Source organism: Macaca nemestrina, chromosome 3 (genome assembly GCF_043159975.1).
Source record: "Macaca nemestrina isolate mMacNem1 chromosome 3, mMacNem.hap1, whole genome shotgun sequence".
Classification (NCBI taxonomy): Eukaryota; Metazoa; Chordata; class Mammalia; order Primates; family Cercopithecidae; genus Macaca; species Macaca nemestrina.
Genome location: NC_092127.1, coordinates 25442495 through 25461009, shown reverse-complemented (window position 1 = coordinate 25461009; position 18515 = coordinate 25442495). Strand labels below are relative to the sequence as shown.

General features: G+C 34.9%; 1 protein-coding gene across 15 annotated transcripts in view; it reads right to left on the bottom strand.

Annotated features, from left to right (window-relative positions):
- MARCHF1 (membrane associated ring-CH-type finger 1) overlaps positions 1-18515 on the bottom strand; it is an 833115-nt gene that overhangs the window by 662493 nt on the left and 152107 nt on the right. The window lies entirely within an intron of this gene.

The following is an 18515-nucleotide window of genomic DNA, read 5'->3' as shown; positions in this document are numbered from 1 at the left end:
TTCATTCAACAAATATTTATAGACTGTTTGGCAACACAAGGCATATCCTGGGTACTAAAACTGTAGGAGGAAACAAAAACTCTTTGCCCTCATGGTCTTATATTGGCCTTATAGAAACTTGACAATGGTTAAAGACCTTAGAAGAATCGGTGTGGGTAAAGTAGTAGGTATGGATACCATCTGGGAATGAGTTGAAGTGGAAAGAAGCAAGCAGAAATGACATGTTTAGACAACTATTTTGAGAGAGTTTGCATTGAAACATACAGGGATAGAGCAGTAGCCAGAGGGAGAAGTAAATTTAAATGAATATTTTTAAAATATGGAGGATGCTCCAACATGTTTGAATGCTTATAGGAAAGAATTATTGAAAAGGGAGAGATAAAGAAAACATTGTGAAAAGTCATGGAACAAAGTCCCTGAGAAGAAAGAATACTATTATGGGGTCATGTAGCATATTATTTCCTTTGAAAGAAACTAATAATTTACTCTCAAAGTGATAATGATGATGATGATGATAATAATAAAAAGTGGAAGAGGAGGAGGAAGAAGAAAAGAAGAGGAGGAGGAGGAGAAAGAGGAGAAGGAATAGAAACAACAAAAACAATAACAACTATTTAATACAACAACCATCATCAAACATTTGCTCTGTCCTAAGCATTATGCAAAGCTCTTGGCACACATTTCTCTCATTTAATCGTCATGATAGCCATATGAGATGACATTATTTTCCCCACTTTTCAAGAGAGAAAAATGAGGCACACCAAGTTATCTTGTTTATGCAATCATCCAGCCAGTAAGCGATGAGTCAGACTTTCAAGGTGCCAGTGTTTCTGTCTTCAGAGCTTAGGCTCTGAATTATTTAAAGACATTTTTCTATTTTGCTATCTTTCCATGGATGTTAACAGACTTAAAAATTTTTTAAGTATATTTTCTGTTTTTTCATGTGTTTGAGAATAGGAGAGAAAACAAAGACACATGTGTTTGTTTCAACATCTTATTTCATACTCCACGTATTATTTTTTACTCAGGAAAAAAATATGTATGTATATGATCAGCTTTCAATATCCATGGGAGATTGGTTCCAGGTCCTTAGAAGATAAGAGAGCAAGATCCACTGACACTCAAGTCCCTTAAGTCAGTCCTATGTATCCATGGGTTCGGTATCCCTAGAAATTTCCTCCAAGGTTGGTTGAATCCAAGATGCTAAGAATTCTCCCATTTAATCATCATGCTAGCCATATGAGGTGCCATTATTCTCCCCGTTTTACAAGAGAGAAAAACGAGAAACACCAAGACATTGTGTTTATGCAATCATGCCACCGGTAAGTTGTGAGTCAGACTTTGAAAGTGCCAGTGTTTCTGTCTTCAGGGCCTCCAGGGCATAAAGATTGACTGTATACACATACTTTTATATCGGTGTTTTGAAAGAAAGGACATAACAGCAAAGGGCAAAAATGTAACTAAAGCAAATGGGTAAATGACAAACCAGCATATATATTACATATATATAGATGTGTGCTTATGTTATATATGTATTTTTATGTCATATAACAGTGCCTATTGTAAGTAATTCATTTCTTAAATTTTCAATAATGCTTTTAATTACTTTTCTCTGGGCTTTTATTTTCATTTTATTATTATTATTATTTTTTTTTTAGAAGGAGTCTCGCTCTGTGGCCCAGGCTGGAGTGCAGTGGCGCAAGCTCTGCTCACTGCAAGCTCCGCCTCCTGGGTTCATGTCATTCTCCTGCCTCAGTCTCCCCAGTAGCTGGGACTACAGTTGCCCGCCACCACACCTGGCTATTTTTTTTTTTTTGTATTTTTTTTTTTTTAGTAGAGCCGGGGTTTCACCGTGTTAGCCAGGATGGTCTCGATCTCCTGACCTCGTGATCTGCCCACCTTGGCCTCCCAAAGTGCTGGGATTACAAGCGTGAGCCACTACACCCGGCCTGGTATTTTACTTTTAAAACTTCTACATAACACATTGACTATAGACAACAAAAAATGAATATTAATAAAATAGGTATATGCTAATAGAATTAGGTCATCAATATATTTAAAAAATTAAAACTAAAATGAATTTTTAAAAATTTAAAATGTATCTATTATACATGAGATGTCCTTTAGACAATATAATAAAGTATATCTTCAAATGTTATTTTTTTGTCTATTATATAAATGAAAGCACATTTAGAAATTTAAATATATAAATGAACAATAAAAATCTTATTAAAATCTAATTTAGGGTTTTGGAGTTTGAAACTTCAGGCAAAATGTTAATAATCTTCATCTTAATAAGAAGTTACATTATACTACATTTTAAAACAACTAAAAGAGTATAATTGGATTGTAATGCAAAGAAAAGATAAATGCTTGAGGTGAGAGTTATACTGTTTGCTCTGATGTAATTGTGATGCATTGTATGTTTATATAAAAATAACTCATGTATATGTTTATGGGTAGATATATACACCTACTATGTACCCATAAAAATAAAAAAACCAAACATAGTCCTTGTAAATATATATTTTTCTGTATTCATGACACATATAATGATATTTTAAGTAATTAATGAAAAAGTAAAAAAAAATTATATTAAAAAAAGAATTGTGTATTTTATGTTGTTTCATATATTTTTGAGTGGTGGTCACTCAGCTTTCTGACCTACAGAACTGTGAGACAATGAGTATTAAGTTACTACATTTATGATAATTTGTTATATAAATTCCTAACTGCTTCCTATCTGGTTAACATGAAACCATGTTGTGATTGCAAGTCTACAATCCATTTGTCACTATAAGTTGGTTCTAAAACACATCTTTGTTTATGTTACAAAGTTTATATAACTTCACTTCATTGAATCCCCATTATTCTAAAAAAAAAAAAAAAAGCCTCCACTTTGTAAATGTCTAATATGACATGATAATATATTATCAGGCTAAGATCAAAGATTGTGTAAATGGTAGACATAGATCCAAATCATAGCTTATTATAGCAATGTGTCATTGGACAAGGTACATAAAATTCTGATCTTCAGAATCTCTGTCAGTTTAGAAGCCAGCTCACAAATTGGCGGATTTTTGGGTGACTGTGGTCAAGGGTCTTTGGTAAGCAAAATATTTTTGTATATTTAAAAAATTATAATTCCTTTTAAATTAAAATTCATTAATGTCTACAATGAATTTAGACAATTCATTAATGTCTAAAAAATTATAATTCCTTTTAAATTATAATTCATTAATGTCTACACATTTTACGGTTTACCACAATTCCCACCATTTCCCTTCTGTCTTAACTTCTCATCACATCCCCATTACTATCTGACACTTGAAATCGAAACGGGAAAAGTTTCCTTGTTCCCCTTGCAGGGCGTGCGATGGGGCTGTGGCTCGCTTCTTCAGTGTCCCCGCTGCTCAAACCTCACATGGGCAGGCTGTGGGGCCCTGACCCCATGGTAGTGGCTAGGGATGAATGTTGACAGCTGAAGCCCCAGTGGGCATATGTTACAGGGTGCTCTTTTAGTTTAACTGTCCATAGAGTTTAGCCTTCCATAGTCGGCTTGTGTTCACCAGCTCAATTAGACCCTTCCTTATCACAGACGGCTTTCTGTATGCTGGGGTTCTTGCCTTAGTTTACCAGAAGAATTGGATGACATGTGGGCTTGGAGAATGAGTGCAAGGTTTTACTGTGTGGAAGTAGCTCTCAGCAGATGGGGGACCAGAAGGGAGATGGTTTTCCCCTGGAGCATTCGCCAAACCCCGCCTCCTTCTGCAGGTGGATAGCCTGCCAGCATTCTGGCATCTGTCGTGCTCTTCTGCTGGCGTGCTCCCCTTGACGTCCAGCTGCTTGTCTTCTTCCAGCGATGCGTTCCTCTCCATGTCCAACTGCTTGTGTATCTGTCTGCTAGAGTCTTGGGGTTTTTATAGGGACAGGATGGGGATGTGACAGGCCAGAGTGGTCTTGGGAAATGCAACATTTGGGCAGGAAAACAAAAATGCTCGTGTTCACCTAGTCTGTGGGCTCAGGCCCCGGGGTGGAGTCCTAGCCAGGGACCATGCCCTTCTCCCTTCCAGATCATTTAAAGGGACCATGCCCTTCCCTTCCCAGCACATCCGTATCAAAATCACGTCATTGCTTCAAGAACTTCAAGCAACAAAATTAAGTAAGGTTGAGAAAGAATTTGAAATTTGAAAGATTTAGGAGGGGGGAGATGAGGCCAAGGTAGAATAGCCAGAGCACAAGGACGAAAGCCAAACAGCTTGACAACAGTCCTGAAGAACTATATAACATTCCCAGTGATGATTTGTGAGGTTGAAATATACTTTTCTATATTAACAACAGTAAAAACAATTTTCCATTAACCATGCTAGAGAAAATTCGGACCTATCTTATTGTTTTATTTAAAAAGATAAAATTCTTTAAATATATTCAGAAGTGACCAAAGAATATACAATGAAAAAAGTAGGAAAAATATTATTTCTGTATTTAAGTAGGTTCTCACATAATGCCTATATAATTCTTGAGGACACCTGGCCTTCAATTTTGCTTAGAGTCAGAGACATAGGAAATGTTTCCCAATAATAGAACAAACCTAAACTGCATTGAAAGTCTCTGTGAAACAAACAAACAAACAAACAAAATCTGTCAATAATGAGACCAGCATTTGAACTCATGAATGTACTTCCCTTTATGGTTTGGCCATTTCTTTGCCCTTAACCTTTATCCAAAAAAACACCATGAGTATAAATGCTGGCAGTTGATTCATTTGTTTAGAAATGAAAATGTCTTTTAGGAGAAACTGTCAGGTAGTCAAAGTATAAATAATGTGCAGTTACAGCTCTTTATTCTAAATGTCTTGGAAAATAATATTGTTAAACATTATTTTAAATCTGCAAGTCTCATTAGTACTTCATTAAATCTCTGAATTTAAGGTGAAAGGGTATGTGTGCTAATAAGGGAAGAGAAGAAAAAATATGCTTTACAAGGAATAGCAGTAGATTGAAAAAATAATTATGTGAAAATTTAATTAGTTGGAACCCAATCGCAAACAAAGAAATGATTTAGTTAATTTTTCTATTAATAAAGCAAAGTCATTTCTTGGATTAGATTAATTACTGATGAAGAAAAATATTTAAATTTTCATTATCCTGAGCCTCATGATAGAATACAGAGTTCATACTCTATGCTTTTACCAATTTGAAAAACAAAGGAGTTATCTGTGGCCTACAGCTGTCTCATGCCTTGAGAAAACCATGTGAGAACAGGGCTCTACTGGAGTCTTTGTTACTGCAGGGAACATTCCTGACTTTACAAACATAATAATATTTCCATCGTTCTCTGTTATCTGCAAAGGTCAGTATGTACTGTAACCCAAGAATACTTTAACTATTAAATTTTAAATACAGCTGATTACAATTCACCAAATTTACTGATGTAAATAATCCAGGAAAGTAGGATATTTTACCTTAACCAGTGGCATGAAAACAAATATAGCTGGAGTACAAATGTAGAATTAGAACTGTTAGGACAAAAAGAAATTTAAAAACCTATATAGCAATCACCTCTCACTCTTATTTACTAGAGATGATAATTTGACAATGTTTCAGCTGCTTGCTAGTGATTTTATCCTGCTGTTGACCATAATGCAGCTCTCTTTAAAGTATTACTAAATTACCATTCACTTATGAGTAACCTATTTTTCTAGACATTTTCATTCAACTAGACCAAACAACTTCCCCAAACAATTTTGAAACAAGTGTCACGTGGCTATATCCAACTAGCTAGGATTCTTATGTAGGCTTAAATTGATTTAGCCTGGGGTAAAATAAGACTTCGATTAAAGGTAAAAGTTTTGAGACATTGTTAAACAAACAAACAAAACAAAATGATTCTGTGTATTCATTCATTCATTCATTCATCAAAAGCTAAAAATTCTATATAAGCCTTTGGGAAATGTGCCTGTTAGTATTATTAAGGATTGAGGATGGCTTATCAGGAGGGGAAGATAATTTTTACCCCAAACCAGTCATTTTAATCACAATGACATAAATAAAGGCCATGCTCCCACAAATGACTTATGTTGTGACACCCTGGATGATAAAGACTCTTTGTCAGATGCTAGCACTGATGGGCAATTCCTGTCCCAGGAGCACATTCTGCCCCCAACCATTTATAAGGTCTATTAAACTAGAACTCAAGAGGGAAGGGTAGACTCCTGTGCTCCAGAACATGAGCATCCCCAGAAAGCCAAACTGAAGCCTAAAAGATGCTCCCCACTCATCAGTCTCCCTGTTCTTTTTGCCTATATGGTAAGAAAACAATTACAGAATAGGCTGGAGAATTGCCCTCGCCCTGAGTATAAGAAGGGTTTTTAGTGGAGGTATTATTATAACAAAAAGAGAGAGCGAGGAAAAAAATTTTTTCAAAAAAAAGATGGCCTAACTTCTGCTATTTTGTGAAAGGGAACTATTTCATCATAGAGGTCTTAGACATTCTTTAAAATATTTTTAAGGAGTTTTTTTTATTTAAAAAGGCAAGGCTCACTGGACAAAGACTATGAGAAACATTTAGACAACGTGCTAAATTTCGCTGCATAATAAGGTAAAACTATAACTCTTGGGGTAGGAGGTCAGAAAGAGGGAAATAAGTATTTGGTATTAAAATAAAATAAAATTATAGAGAAGTATCAGGAGGTAATGGAGAGACCTTACTGGAAATACCTAGTAGAAAATTACTCTTCTATAACAAGGAGGGGACATAAAAGCCTAAGAATTGTAGTGTTGAGTATTCAAACTTAAGTGGCATTTTTGTTCTTTTCCATTATGGAAATGGTCTTACTCCTAAACCTTCATGAATAGTATTAAATTCATAGTGTTGCATTAATGAGGTTAGAGAATGAAAGAAGGGGAGGCGGTGACAGGACAGTAACCACAGGAAATGAAGCAATGAGCCAGAGAAAGGAGTAGGTAAAGAAGTAACAGTACATAAGGAGCCTTTGGGAAATCCTTGCAAGAAAATTGGGCATGAACCATTTTATATAGCAATTAATGTAAAAAGTATCCCCAGGAGGCTGAAATACCCAAGGATATATAGATGATATTGATGTAGGTTACCACAACAATTACTTTATTCCATTATTTCCTATGACTTAGTTCTTTCTTGAGAAATACAAACTTAGCTTTGTTTTGCAAGAGTTGTGCATTTTGTGAACATCATGCTACACATGAGTGTTCCTAGCAGCTGCCTCGCTTTGGGCATTCATCAAGGAAGATTACAGTGGTGCTGAAGTCTATTGTTATTATTAATCATGTGGAAGACATATTAAAATTAAATATTTAGTTATATAGTGATCATTATTAGTGTCTTAAGAACAACAATAAGATTTTTCAAAAACAACGGATTCATTAATAAACAAAATGTATCCGCTTTCCACACTCACTAGTTGCTTCTTACCCAATTTTCAAAATTCAGTTTTAAACTTCAGATGTTATTTTTCATCTCAGGTAAAACCAATGATCTTCAAATGAACCTTTCTTCAAAGTGGTAATATATGGTATAGGGAACATACATCATTTGAATCATAACAATGAAGAATCAATTATAATATAAAACTTGAAATTCCAGTGTGTTTTACATTTATGTCAATCCAGCTTTTCTCTTTACGAACTTCAGAGATATGAATCCTTCAATATTTCAAACCAATCTCACTGATGAAATGTTAACACAGAGTAGAAGAGTATATCTAGTTATGCCTTCATAACAGTAAAATGATTTTAAACACAAGAGCTGTCAAGCCTGGAAGGGAGCGATTTAAAAAGTCGGTTCCTCTATACATTTCTAAAGTTATTAAATGTCCAATGACTCTGATCAGCTCTCTTAAAATTTAATCAAAATTTATAAAAAGGATAAAAAAATGATGGGCAATATGACTTTTCAATGCTACGCTAGGACATTATTTAACAAACCCACACCGGAATTACTTGTCTCTAAGAGAACATACATGTGTTTGACTTTGTCATTTACTGTTTATTTATAGCCCTGGCCCCAGACACGGTGAAGTTACATATCAATTTACAGATTTCTGTCCTGTAGATATTATATCCCCAAAGTTTATGGTTTTATTGCCTTGTAAGACAATAGGTCACTTTGTATGTATCTAAACTAGCAATCTTATTCTAACATTTTTAAAGCCTTTACAAATGGACTATCTAAAGCCCTCCTTCCCAAATGCACTCAAAATCACATTTATCTTATCTGTCTCTACGTAATTAAACATTTGAATGAAATAGCTATCATCATGTATTTGTGTGAGATTCATATATATATATAGTCCTATATATGTGTATATATTCCCATATATATACACACATACATATATATAGGAATGGAATTCCTATATATATGAATTTTATTATATATATGAATTCCTAGATATATATATTCTCATATATATTCCATTCCTATATACACAGAAATTCATATTATATTTTTGGAAATAATACTTTCTGAAAAGTATTAAAAACTTTTAGAAAATTGTACTGTCATTCCTACACATCAGTTATCATAAATAAAATACATTTATTCAAAAAAAAAACAGTAGTAGACATTGAATAATGTATTTTAGGGGCATTTTAAGCAAAAATGCCTCAAATCATTTTTGTTTGTTCTGATCTTCATCCTAGTGAAGTCTGAAAAACATGTGGAAAAGAAAGAAGAACATAATCTCCCATTCCTTTCAGAATTGATTTTAACCTTCAAAACATGTATACCATAATGTTTATACACAGTAATGAGCATTGTCACATTTTGTGCACTAAATTTAGGCTGTTTAAAAATAGTCGATGAATGCTGAAGAATTGTTGACAATAAGGGCATCACTTCTACAGTGAAACCATTCTTGAGAACATGTTGGAATCATCCTGTGTACTATTGTTTCAAATGCATAAGTTAAAGCAAACATGGGATAGTGTCCCAGTGTTCAAAACATTAGAGAAATCAGATATCTAGTGGATAAACCAGACATTAAATAAGAAATTACACAAATAAAATAAAAATTACAAAATGTATAAGGAGAAATACATACAATAGTGGAAGAACTAAATACTCAGAAAAAGCAACTGAGATCTAAAGAAAGAGTAGAAAATAAAATTCATTAAAAAATTAATGTAACAAATTCTCTACATCCACATAAAGGATAAATAAAAAATATAGCATCAACTTTGCATTCATTAGAAATTATTTGGCCAGGCGCGGTGGCTTAAGCCTGTAATCTCAGCACTTTAGGAGGCCAAGACAGGCAGATCACGAGGTCAGGAGATTGAGACCATCCTGGCTAACACGGTGAAACCCCAACTCTACTAAAAAATACAAAAAATACAAAAAAAAAAAAAATAGCTGGGCGAGGAGGCGGGCACCCGTAGTCCCAGCTACTCGGGAGGCTGAGGCGGGAGAATGGCGGAAACCCGGGAGGCAGAGTTTGCAGTGAACTGAGATCCGGCCACTGCACTCCAGCCTGGGCGACAGAGCGAGACTCTGTCTCAAAAAAAAAAAAAAAAGAAAAGAAAAAGAAAAGAAATTATTTTAGCTAAAAGTAAAAAAAAAAAAAAAAAAAAAAAAAAAAAAAACTAAATGTAGTAAATTAAACAAATAAATTTCTTTTTTAACATAGACATTTGGAGCTAGAAATTCAGTAATGCCTTCAGAAATATGGGATCTTTTTATCTTTCTCCTTCACCATCAATATTTTGATGATTTTTATACTCTTCCCTGTTGCCTCATGGTCACAAGACAGCTGCTGCTGCACCTGGGAACATCAGTGTTCCCAGTGGAAAGAAGAAAGGGTAAAGGGTTATGCTAGCCAGCTGACTGGTTACATTCTGTTAGTCAGCAATGAGTCATATGTCCACTCCAGACTAATCACTGGCCCAGCAGAGTGAGCTTACCATGCCTAGTTTGAATCAATTATAATCATTTCCTGAACCACTTTTCTTAGGTTCAGGGGATAACTGCCAGTGCCTAAAGGAATCAGGGTTCAGGTCGTGAAGAAAAAAATTGCACCTGGTGTGACAAGATGATGGGAAGATTACATCTGGTGCCTGCCATAAATGTCCTTCAGAAATTAACCCTATAATTTAATAAGAAAGAAGAATGGAAATTTTATGTAGGTGCTTTTCAAATTAATTCAACCCACTAGGTAGGAACACTTTCTTCAGCAGCATAAACGTAAACTGTTTTCTTGTCATTTTAGTATAAAAACATATACCACCACCTGTTAACATCGTTTTTTTTTTTTTTTTTTTAGAATAACAGTTGATATTTTTAGGGTCAACATGCGTCTCTTTATATTTCTGTCTTCCTGTTCATTTTGATTATGTTTCTTATGTTTTAGGCATATAAGGAAATTAATTTACAGGAAATATTTCAAAAATACATCACAGAAACTGTGATTTCATATATATAAAAAATATATGTTTTGTGTAGATTAGAAAGGAAAGGAGCCTGGATCTATGTAAAATAATTTTATAAAGGGAAAAATGGCTCATTAGTGTAGACTTGTAAAAATGATAAGCCCTGTTAACACATGCTAGCAAGATACACCATTTTGCCCAAATTTTCATAAATGTTTTCCATAGGCAGTTCTACAGAGTCGGCCAAATAGTGAAAATGGAAAGAGAAAGGAAGGGAGAGAGAAAAAGGATGGAGAGAGGGAACCAGTGAGAGATAGAGAGAAAGAGCTCATTTGTAACAAATGTCTAAGACTATACAAAAGCAGTAAGGATCGATTATATATTTTGATGGTGGTTTTAGAAATAATGAGTAATGATTTCCCAGTGTTTATGATATGTATTATTTGATAGAAGACATGAACTATGTATCTGATAACACAGAAGGAATAAAGAATGTCAGTATATTAGTCTGTTCTCACACTGCTGATAAAGACAAACCCGAGACTGGGTAATTTATAAAGGAAGGAAGTTTAATGGACTCAAAGTTCCACATGGCCGGGGAGGCCTCACAATCATGGCAGAAGATGAAGGAAGAGCAAAGGGACTTCTTACATGGCAGCAGGCAAGGGAGCTTGTGTAGGGGAACTACCATTTATAAAACCATCAGATTCTTGTGAGACTTATTCACTACCACAGGAACAGTATAGGGTACACAGCCCCCATGATTCAATTATCTTATCCTGGCCCCACCCTTGACACCTGGGGATTATTACAATTCAAGGTGGGATTTGGGTGGGGACACAGCCAAACCATATCAGTGAGAATATTTGAAGGAAAACTTCAAATGAAATGTTGTAGAGTTGAACCAATCGTGAAGTTTTAGAAACTTAAACTGACAGCAAAAGATCATATATAATTTTATTGTTTTATTCCAAATTAACCAAAACTGCAAGGGAAGAAACTAGAAGCTGTCATGCAAACAAATATATATATATATACACATATATAGTGACAATTGTTGTGGTTAATAGCAAATTTTGAAGATGAGCAGTTTTTCAACCAGGAAGTTGAAAGTTTGAATAATGAGTGCAATAACAAACTTATTGGAGAAGCAAGTGAAAAATATCGATTGCCTTCATTCTTCAAGCAATGGATATTTATGTATTCTAAGTCCAATGTTTCAGGCAGAAGATCCAAAGAGAAAAAATTTCACTATTTATTGTAAATGTTGGCAGATATGTTCTCATTTCACAATGCCTTCATGCACTATTGGATATAAACTACTAATGTTCTCACCAGTGATTTTCATGCCCATCAAACTGAATTCAAATTCCTTAGTAATCAAATCCTTACTGTCTTTGCCTACCAGTTTTCAAAGTGTGTTTCCTGAAATACTAATGCTGCTCTTTTAAAAAGTGTTCCTTAGTAAAATACACATAGAAAACCCTACATATTGTAGTATCTTCTTAGACAATAGTCATTCACATTAACATATTAACGGCTTTGAAAATTCTTCTAAAAACCTGTTTAATTTGTTCAATTGTTACATTTTAAAATTTATTTATACCCAGAGCACCATCTAGTATGACCTGTTAGCACCTAAAGAAACTAATATTCCAGGAAATTTTAGTCTTACCTCAGTATACATTTCTAGGATTCTCTTTTACAGCGTCTTTCCGTATACTCTACCCTCTAGTCCAAGCTCATCTAACCATAATCCACAGGCCGCATGTAGCCCAGGACAGCTTTGAATGAGGCCCAGCACAAATTCGTATTGGGCCACATTCATATTTTACACCATTCTATTTTGTGTCTGCAGCAGTATCTACCATAATGTATTTTATAAAGTATACGTTTAAAGTATCATGAGATTTTTTTTGCGATTTTTTAGCTCATCATCTATCATTAGCATTAGTGTATATTATGTGTGGCCCAAGACAATTCTTCTTCCAACGCGGCCAAGGGAAGCCAAAAAATTGGACACCCCTGACATCAAAATGGAGTTTTATACACTCTCCATGTGTGTCCTATATTTCTTACCTGTCTTACTATTTGAATTTAACTCTCTTCTTTTTTAAAAAAATCTCTACCCAAACTCCTACCTTGTCTTTCATCCATCTACCTACATCTCGCTAGCATGAAAACTGTTCACAATCTCTGATCTAGTAGTCTATGTCCTAATAATCTATTCTAAAAGAATGTAAATTACAGAAAAGTGCTTTTACATGAAAGCATTTTCTGTTTGTAACTTATAATAGCAAAACAGAAGACATTACCTAAATGTTTTATAGAAGAGGGCTGGCTCAGCATTTAGGGTATGTAGAATGCTAGAATAAACAGTTAAGTTTGTAAATTTTTTAATATAGTGCAATTCTTAGTCATTTATTTATTTAAATAATATCACATTAACTTTAGAAAGCAACATATAAAGTTATATGCATATTGTTTTCTCAAATATATGAAGGAATACAGAAAAAGGTGAAAGAGAAACACGCTTCAATGCTGAGTTTTTCTTTGTGTGGTAAAAGTTTAGTTTTTTTTTTAAGCATCTGGATTTTTAAAACATTAATTTTATGACTAAAAATCAAAACAAAACAGACAGACACGCATGCATTCTTCAGGGCTGAATTGGTTTCTCTGTTGTCACTAAGACTTCCCTAATCTCCCTAACAGATGTCATTGCTTCTGCTTCCCAACTCCAGGGCTCTATGGTGTACGCCTCTCATGGTACATTTCACAATCTACTTTGGACCAGAGATAATTGTATAATTGCTTTATCCTGCACGTACCAAATTACATTCTATTTTGTGTCTGCATCAGTGCTTAACATAATGTATTCTATAAAGTAGACATTTAAGAAACATTTGTGCAATGAATAGGTTTTTTGTCTCAAGTATATCCTCTTTTGTCTAATGTTTTCATAAAAAAAATTTATAAAATAAAATGGTGTATGATTATACAAATTCAAGTAACTCCTCTAACTGCCTATTTCTATTTTCCCGCAATGTCAAAACTACCTGTGACAAGACTGATATCCTCTAAAGGAGGATTTTTTTTTGTGGGGGGAGGGGTGGTTGGTGGGAGATAACTGAAATTGAAGGTAGTAAACATGGAAAGAACTTGGAAAAATGCACTTCAATAACTTAGACCTAATTATTCCTTTTAGGTCATCCTACAGTGCATTAAAGATCAAATGGCAAAGTGCACCTTAACTGAATAGGAAGAAGTCCTACTCACTTTTTGTGAGTTATTCACATTTTTGTATTTTCCACTACACTCATACTAGAATGGCTGAAAATTTCAAAAATTAAAAGCTGACAAACGAAGTGCTAGTGAGAATGTGAAATACCTGGAACTCTCATATATTATTATTGGGAATGCAAAATAGTACAACCATGTTGAAAAACAGTTTGGCAGTTTCTTTTTTCTCTCTCTCTTTTTATTTTATTTTATTTATTTTTTTTAATTTATTTATTATTATTATACTTTAAGTTGTAGGGTACATGTGCATAACGTGCAGGTTTGTCACATATGTATACTTGTGCCATGTTGGTGTGCTGCACCCATCAACTCGTCATTTACATCAGGTATAACTCCCAATGCAATCCCTCCCCCCTCCCCCCTCCCCATGACAGGCCCCTGTGTGTGATGTTCCCCTTCCTGAGTCCAAGTGATCTCATTGTTCAGTTCCCACCTATGAGTGAGAACATGCGGTGTTTGGTTTTCTGTTCTTGTGATAGATTGCTAAGAATGATGGTTTCCAGCTGCATCCATGTTCCTACAAAGGACACAAACTCATCCTTTTTGATGGCTGCATAGTATTCCATGGTGTATATGTGCCACATTTTCTTAATCCAATCTGTCACTGATGGACATTTGGGTTGATTCCAAGTCTTTGCTATTGTGAATAGTGCCGCAATAAACATACGAGTGCATGTGTCTTTATAGCAGCATAATTTATAATCCTTTGGGTATATACCCAGTAATGGGATGGCCGGGTCATATGGTACATCTAGTTCTAGATCCTTGAGGAATCGCCATACTGTTTTCCATAATGGTTGAACTAGTTTACAATCCCACCAACAGTGTAAAAGTGTTCCTATTTCTCCACATCCTCTCCAGCACCTGTTGTTTCCTGACTTTTTAATGATCGCCATTCTAACTGGTGTGAGATGGTATCTCATTGTGGTTTTGATTTGCATTTCTCTGATGGCCAGTGATGATGAGCATTTTTTCATGTGTCTGTTGGCTGTATGAATGTCTTCTTTTGAGAAATGTCTGTTCATATCCTTTGCCCACTTTTTGATGGGGTTGTTTGTTTTTTTCTTGTAAATTTGTTTGAGTTCTTTGTAGGTTCTGGATATTAGCCCTTTGTCAGATGAGTAGATTGCAAAAATTTTCTCCCATTCTGTAGGTTGCCTGTTCACTCTGATGGTAGTTTCTTTTGCTGTGCAGAAGCTCTTTAGTTTAATGAGATCCCATTTGTCAATTTTGGCTTTTGCTGCCGTTGCTTTTGGTGTTTTAGACATGAAGTCTTTGCCCATGTCTAAACATGAAGTGCTAGTGAGAATGTGAAATACCTGGAACTCTCATATATTATTATTGGGAATGCAAAATAGTACAACCATGTTGAAAAACAGTTTGGCAGTTTCTTTTTTCTCTCTCTCTTTTTATTTTATTTTATTATTTATTTATTTATTTATTTTGAGATGGAGTCTCGCTCTGTTGCCCAGGCTGGAGTGCATTGGCGTGATCTCAGCTCACTGTAAGCTCCATCTCCTGGGTTCATGCCATTCTCCTGCCTCGGTCTCCTGAGTAGCTGGGACTACAGGCACCTGCCACCACACCCGGCTAATTTTTTGTATTTTTAGTAGGGACGGGGCTTCACCGTGTTAGCTACGATGGGCTCGATCTCCCGACCTCGTGATCCGCCCGCCTCGGCCTCCCAAAGTGCTGGGATTACAGGTGTGAGCCACCGCACCCTGCCTGGTAGTTTCTTTTTAATTAAACATCAAATTATTCACCAAGTTTATCAGGCTTAAGTACTCATTTAAAAGATTTCCTACTTGTTTTAATGTCTTTCATAAATGTAAATCACAACTATTGTTTTCTATTTTAAATGTTTTCTTAACCTGTTCAAATTTCAGTCATTCCAATATGCAGAGAAGTAACTGATGGCAATATTATTAGTACATCAAGAAATGGGAACTGCAGGATTACACAATCAACTGCTGCAGGAAGAATTTTACACAATCAACTCACCTTCACCATTTATGATCTTCCAGTTATTTTATTTTTTTCTCGTATTCTCCTTGGAGAACATCTGATTGGATGATATCAATCACCAAAAAGTTGATGAAAATTAACATTAAGAATAAAAGAAGCCTCACTAACCCATTTACACAAACAGCCAAATTTCACAAACAGACTAATTAATTACTGAAAAATAAAGTGGACAAATGAAGCAGAAAATAAATAAATGTAATAGATATTCTCAGAGATATTCCAAGGGGTATCACCTCCGTATATCAGCAACAATAAATTATTATGAGGGAAAAATAAGCTATTAGAGTTGTTGGAGAGGATTGTTTACACAGACAAAAATAAGTAAATGAACAAACAAAATAGATTGGATAGTAGACCAAAGGCAACTGAAAATCACAAATAGTGAGATGAAAGATTGACACAAGGAAACCTCACAAAATGCAGGAAAAAAAAAACAGAAATAAATGAAAAGTGGGAGAAAATAGATACAACACATAGAAAACAGCATATGAAACTTTGTAAAATATGTCTAATAAAACATATATCTATATACTTTTATATACATGTTTGTATGTGTATGCATAAATATTTGTGTATGTTTGTGTATATATATATAATATTATATAAAACTTTGCACTAAATGTATAGAGAGTATAGATACATTGCAAACAGCCATGGCCCATTTCAAATGACAGTATGTTCTTCCCTTGCCATGGCTCATCCCCATTTCTCTCATTATCTTGCTTCCTAGTGAAAGGTTTTTACCCATAACAGCTGAATCAAAGTGTAACCAAGGAGCCAAGGAGATCTACTGATGAAAATACCAAACTGCAGGTTTTATTTCAACACCATGTCCCCCAAGGAATTGGTGGATTAAACCAAAAGTAATTAGATTATCAGCAAACAGAGATTTGGGGGTGGTTTTTATTTTATTCCACGTTTTTACAGCATCTTACAACTGAAGAGTACTGAATAATAAATTTGCTAATAGTGATCCAAAAACTATGGCCAAGAAGGTTGAATTAGTCCAGTCTCACACTGCTATGAAGAAATGCCAGAGTCTGAGTAATTTATAAAGAAAAGAGATTTAATTGACTCACAATTCCACATGACTGGGGAAGCCTTAGGAAACTTACAATCACGGTGGAAGGCACCTCTTCACAGGGCAACAGGAAAGAGAATGAGTTCAAGCAGAAGAAATGCCAGACACTTATAAAACCATCGTATCTCATGAAGCTCACTCATTATCACAAGAACAGCATGGGGGAACCACCCCCACAATTCAATTGCCTCCACTGGTCCCACCCTTGACACATGGGGATCATGGGGATCACAAATCAAGGTGAAATTTGGGTGGGGACACATAGCCAAAACATATCAAAGGCCATGACATTAAAAGGTTTGAAGAATATGGCATTTGCTGGTATTGGATGACAGAGGCACTCATCATATTGACTATGCTAAAGTTTGGGGGTGGAGACAAAGGCAGGAATGTTGACAAATATCTTGAAACTAGCAAACGTCTTTCTATTTACCTCAGTGTTATTTTATCAAAAATTTTAAACAACAGTGTGGGAGAGGAGGACAAGAGGAGCACCCTTGTAATCTCAGATATTTCCCACCATGTGCTTCTTGTACCTACTCAAGGTTGTTAATTAAAAAAAAAAAAAAACTACATGTTTACACTCAACTATTTTAGGACTCCCTTTGCCAAAGGTTTGAGAAGAGAAATATTTCATTACATTGTGATGAATTGTAGAGGCAGTATAGCTGGTAAAATCAATGTCATCCATGGGGGAAGCACTGTAATATAACCAGAGGATGATACAGCCTGGTGATTAATAACATAGAAAATCCTAGATTTTATTTCCTTTTATTGCTTCCCAGAAATGTAACCTTGGACAACAAGTCACATAATCTCTCTATGACCCAGGATTCTCATTTGCAAAATTGAAATATGAAGAGGAATTATTTCGTAGATATTTTATGGTTAAATTACAGAATGTAAGCAAGATATTACGCATCGAATAAGTTCTCAATAAATGTGAACTGATAACGATGATGATACTGATGATATTGGTGGCAACATAAGCACCTGGGGGGAAGCACCGCCTCAGTTTACTAAATTGTGTAGTCAAGATACTGCAAAGTTTCCAGCTAAGGTTAGAAGTACAGACTCTCCCCTAGATGACAGTGGGTTAAATTTGCTTTGCTCTCACCATAATTTATTTATTTGTCCCATTAACTTAAAAATTCCTAAGTCTATTAGAGAACACCTATAAATTGAATTAAACACGAGTTGCCCTAATTGAGTTAAATGGAATATTATAATAAGTAGCTTTATTCTTGGTTGATTATTATGGTTAAAAGCCTTTACTTTGAAAAGTTCTTTTTAGTAGTTAATCTGCAAGTGGAACCCTTTGGTGTACCATGGAGGTTCCTCCAAAACAGCATAAGATTTAATGACGGTAAAATGCATAATGTTGAGAAAAACATATTTTTCTAAATTAAGGATAAACCCAACTGTATATCTGACTTTTTAAAATCTTGGTGATCATGAAAATAAGAATATATGAGGGAATTCATGGCCCTTTACAATTTACTTACCCTCAAACATTAAATTGAAGGGAGGTACATTTTTATTTTCTAACCCCTTTGTCCAGGATTTCTTGACAAAGTTTAGCTCTTGTGAACAAATGGGTGAAAATCTATTGGTTTTCTTGACAAGGGAAATCAAACAAATGTTTCTAGGACCAGTGGACCAAATCCTAGTCGTAATAGAGGGAGGAGAGGAAGACAAAGTAA